We start from the raw sequence: 5,533 nt of genomic DNA, 5'->3' as shown, positions 1-5,533 counted from the left end.
GTCTTCTAGTGATAGGCCTCAAATAATATCTTTAGGCCCCAAACTAGCCAGGAATTTAAAGTGTTTCTGTTTTTTCTGGAAGCAATTTTTCTTTTAAATTTGATACATTTGCTTCGATTATGTCACCGCAACACAATATTGATAAAGTCACTGGGTAACAATACCAGCGAATTAAGTTCAAAACTCGTCAACATTAACTTCTTTATCGACCAAAAAAGAAAATATAGAAAAAAGAAATACAGTTGCATCACAAAAAATATACAATTTTACTTTCAGAAATCATTATGAAATTCCCAACCGAATTTGGTATCAAGGTGTATACAACTACCCTCTTTACTCATTTTTACTTTTAGAAAAAAGACGATAAATCCAGAAATCATTTTGAAATTGCTAACCTAACTTGGGACCTGAGAGCAAAGTTTATCCAAATACTCATTTTACTACTCCCTCGGTTCTTTTTTAATAGGCCAATTTCTATAAATAAAAGTTTCAAAAAAATAGGTCAGTTTCCTAATTGGTAAAGTCGAATGTTATTTTAATTTTTTGGGACCACTTTTCTCTTAACTTCTTTTGATGACAAGTGTCATATGGACCACTTCACTTTACTTTTTTTTTTTGCTAACAAGTGTCATGGGACCATTTCATTTCACTTCTTTTATTGACAAGTGTCACGAGAACCACTTTTAATGATTAGTTCTCTTAATTTCCTTAAATTTCGCTAAAAACAAAAACTGACCTATTAAAAAATAACGGAGGGAGTAATTTATTTTTGGAAAAGAATTAATAATTCCAAAAATCCTAACCTAATTTGGGAAAAAGGTTACCCAATGATTCCAAACACCATCTTTACTCATTTTTAGTTTTGGAAAGAAGCCAATCAAGTAAAATTTGTTTTTTAATAACAAAAGAAGAAGAGGAATTCAAAACTTTTGGCTGGGAGAGGGTTTGGGAAGACGTTTGTTATGATCGAGACCGGGCACACTCCTTCGCTTTTTCCCCCTTTTCCACTGAAACTAAAAACTTCATCCATTCTCCACTGAGACTCCATTACTGACGACTAAAGTAAGAAACCCTAGCTCCCCGTCTCTCTCTTTTTATTCCCTATTATCATGACGGATGATGATGGTCTTGGTACCAGTTTCTTTCTGTTTTCTTGAATCTTTATTATACTTTTTTGTTACTAACCTGTAATTTGTTTATATTGTTGTTGTTGTTCAGTCCAATTGATTCAAGAAAGAACGGGAGCAGGGAGGCAAACACAGACGACATTCCCATTCTCGGAAGGGGGTCAAAATAATTCAAGCATTAGCAACCCTGGAAAGATGAGAAATCTGAGGAAATTTGATCTTGGAGGGGTTATATTTGGTTGTACTCGCCACACCATGAAAGAATGTCTCTCCAACCAGATATTTGGTAAGGATTATTAGGTTTTGTCCACTAATGTGAGTTAACTCGGATTTGTTCATATTCTTAGGAACCCAGAGGTGTGTTATCAGTTTGATTCTTTAAAATGTTGGTGTTAAAATGTCTTTTGGAAAGTTCATAAAATCCCTAGTATTCATTGTGTAAAGAATTTTGTAACAGGTTTACCAGGTGTACACTTCTCATACATCAAGAATATTGAACCGGGCTTGCCGCTCTTCTTGTTTAATTACACTGACAAACAACTTCTTGGAATCTATGAAGCGGCAAGTAATGGGGAAATGAATATAAACCCATATGAATGGAGTCAAGAATCAAGATGGTCATGAGAGAACACAATATCCTGCACAGGTACTATTTTTGCCGTGCTCTATATGGAGGTGTGAGTTATTCTGTTTTAGTTTCTAAGAAAATGCCTGAGGTTTGCATTTTGTGGGTCAAGAAAAGGCAGTAATTTCTAATTTCATAGTTTTCTTTTTTTAGGTTCGCATATGTGTCCGAAGGCACTGTAAGCCACTGTCTGAAAACCAATACATGCCCATAATCGCGGGCAACTATTACACTAAGGTTCATTTCCGTTTTGAACTGGATCATGCTCAGACTAGTGGATTGATTTCCTTGTTCGAAAAATTGCCAAAACCCGTCTCTGTGAATCCCCAAATTTCATGTCCCCCTATGTGGGTTTCCAAACATGATAAGAAAGCTGAAAATGAAAGTGCGCGGGCATCAGTTTCAGATGGCTGTTTTGCTCAATCAGATCATGCTAATATAATGATGGGGTCTCAAACCGAGATTCCGCAGTATTCATCCAAGGAGAATATTCTTCAAGACACGAACCCCAACCTCGATGTCAATTTGGATTGGAATTCAAGTAATATGCAGTTCGACCGGTTCAATTTGGAGTCGAGTTCCTTAAATGCTGTTCCTAGTGAGGATAAAGACCATCAGAATTTGCAACCTGGCCTACACACAGTTGAATGGGGAGATGATGAGGAACTTGTTGTTGAAAGAGAGCAGGTGAAGTGTCATCCAACAGATTACGAAGAAAATGTTGCTGTTCCTTGTGAGAGTAAAACCACATCTTTGGGATTTGACTGCGAGCCAGAAGTTCCATCATTTACTCTAGAGAAGCATGAAGAGGTCACAGTTAATTCATCTGTTCTCCAGTCTTTGATGTGCCAGGTAATTTATATTGTTGGCTTTTGCTGAGCATTTTGATTTGTATTTAATGTTATCATCATATAAGTACCTTTTCACTTGATTTAAACATATTTATAATTTTGAGTTCATATATTCTGTCTTTACGTAGCTGAGACAAGAATTTGAAGAGCTTAAGGTTCAACAACTACAAAAGACTAGTCTACTGGAAAAGAAATTGGTACTTCTCTACATGTTAAAATTTCTGTGCAGTAGCATTTTATCTGTTACTGAGCAGTTTTATATATTATTGATTTCCCCAGCACTATTAACTAAAATACTACTTTTTCAGACCGAGTCACAAATTCAAGTTAAACAATTGAATATTCGTGTGAAAGAGCTGGAATCGCAGTTAGTTCCTTCTGTTGCATGCGTCAAGTCAAGTGCTGCTAAAGAAACATCAAAAGAGTTGATTGATGACCTATCTCTAGGTGCGAATGAGCTGTTATTCCTAATAGGAGGATTTGATGGCAATTCATGGTTGTCTGCTATGGATTGCTATTTACCTTCTAGTGACAGTATGAGATCTCTTAGGCCAATGAACTTAGTCCGTTCATATGCTGCAGCCTCAGCACTAAATGATGAAATCTATGTATTCTGCGGCGGAGATGGTACTTCGTGGTATGACACAGGTACTAATTATTCTTGTTCTTCTCGGCTTTTGCTCTACGATTACATTATTCATTTCACTTTGCATGGAATTGACTGACATATATGTTTATGTGAAGTTGAATCCTACAACCCACAAAGAAATGAGTGGATCCCCCGTCCTTGATTAACTCATAAAAAGGGATGCTTAGGTGGAGTTACTTTGCATAATAAAATATTTGCAATTGGGGGTGGAGATGGAGTTAACTGTTACTCAGATGTAGAGATGTTTGACCCAGTCGTTGGAACGTGGATCCACACTCAATCAATGTTACATCAGGTGCTCTTTGCTTACTATTTGGATTAGACTTAGTAAGATATGCTACATGGTTGTGGTTAAGAGAGCTTAGACCTGGCGTCCAGCTAGCGCTAGGGTTGGTGGTCAATGAGGTCAAATGTGCTTCAACCCTAGCTTTTACTTGTTCACTAGGCGCTTACCTTTTGCAGCCATCTGATCATTTTCCTCTGTTTTTTATCACGGTGGAGTATTCTGAGCGGATAGTTCTTTTTGTTCTTCCAGAGATTTTCTGGTGCTGCAGCGGAGCTCAATGGTGTAGTTTATGCTACTGGGGGATTTGACGGGGACAACTATTTGAAGTACGTAACCTCTTTATTTACTCTGGTAGATTGTAGTGTAATCAAAATGCATGTTTTTTCATACAACAATCTTAAGTTTTCTGAAGGTTGAATATTGTATATGAGTATCTTATGGTTCATTAGTGGCATCAGCATGCATTGTCTACCTGGACACATGACTTTGTGGAATCACTGTGACTTCTAGTTTTCTGCATGAGGTGTTTGAGACACTAGAATTTTATGTTCTGTCTATATTCACTCATCGTTGGTAGTTTTGCATGGACTCACAAACTTAAAATAGCCTGCTTCAATCGTTCATTGTGTTTGCATCCTTTTAGTCCTTGACTGCTTGACCTTGAAGTCTCGCATACCCATGTACATGCACAATACTATTCAGAACTTATATGCTCAGAAAGACAATAACGCATCAGGCGTAGCCTCCATCCATGTATCTGGAGTCTGGACAATCATTAGGAAAGGAATTTATAGTGTCTGTTTTCCTTTTAAATGTGCACTGACATTTTTTTATACCAGTTCTGTTGAACGATTTGACCCAAGGGAGGTAGTTTCTTGGTCTCGGATCCCAAGTATGAATACTAGAAGAGGGTGTCACTCCTTGGTTATTGTAAATGAGAAACTGTAAGTAAATTTTCTTGTCTACATGAACTTAATGGCTGCCATGTATATAAAGTTTTTTAACATAACAATGTGTAACTTCTTCCCAGGTATGCTTTAGGAGGTTATGATGGAAGTAAAATGATTTCAAGCGTAGAGGTGTATGATCCTCAAATGCAATTATGGACAGCACATCAGAATATGAAGGAACCAAGGGGATATTCATCTGCTGCCGTTGTTGGAGACACAATTTTTGCCATCTCAGGGTTAAAAGAGGGCAAAATGGTGATAGATACGGTATTTACCTTCTGTTGTGTAGCTCGCTTTTGGCTTTGTTTTCCCTCCTCTATAGGTGATATATGTTTTGAATGTGGAATCTAATCCCGTATAGTTTGTCAATTCCAGGTGGAATCTTACAAGGAAGGCCTTGGTTGGCAGGTGTCGTCTAACCTGAAGTGTGCAGGGAAGAGGTGCTTCTCTACTGGACTTGTTGTGTAAAACTTTGATGCAAGTAGACAAGAGAAGAGACAGATTTTGCATCATCCCGTTGTCTCGGTCTTTCACTCGGGTTGAAATTGTAGATAGATGTGTCTTTTACCAGAGTTAGTGGTATATAAATAGAGGGAGGGAAGTATTCTACACTACCGTGTCAGCCTTTTGTTTCTGTACTGTGGTGATTGTTGAAAGGACCCCTCCTTAAAATGAAACTTCGTCAGAGTAATATATCATCTACCATGTTTAATTTTCGGTTATAAGCGGGCCTTCTGGTTTTCTGCTGTTTCTGCGCTGTTGCCGTGTCTTCCGATTCTTCATTTATACCAAGAATCCTCTTTTATAATGATTTTTTAGGCACCACTTCATTTTGGAGGGAGACCATGATTTTCATTTGACCATGTCATTTGGAAGTAATTTAGAATAAGAGTTTCGAATTTTTTAATTTTTTTTTGAATACCTTAAAATTACTCGGGCATACTTCAAAGTTGGCTTTTTGTTGCTTGAGTTGGCCAAAATTTTCTGAAAATAAAAAATTTTATAGCTTGAGTTGGGCTAGATCAAACACGTTCGGCTACAAGAT

General features: G+C 37.3%; 1 pseudogene; it reads left to right on the top strand.

Annotated features, from left to right (window-relative positions):
* Positions 1 to 1,094: 1,094 nt before the first annotated feature.
* On the top strand, positions 1,095 to 5,295 carry LOC113304710 (annotated as a pseudogene).
* Positions 5,296 to 5,533: the final 238 nt, after the last annotated feature.

The sequence above is a fragment of the Papaver somniferum genome, chromosome 8 (genome assembly GCF_003573695.1).
Source record: "Papaver somniferum cultivar HN1 chromosome 8, ASM357369v1, whole genome shotgun sequence".
Lineage (NCBI taxonomy): Eukaryota > Viridiplantae > Streptophyta > Magnoliopsida > Ranunculales > Papaveraceae > Papaver > Papaver somniferum.
The sequence above is the reverse complement of the archived record's forward strand: the minus strand, read 5'-3'. Positions and strand labels throughout refer to the sequence as shown.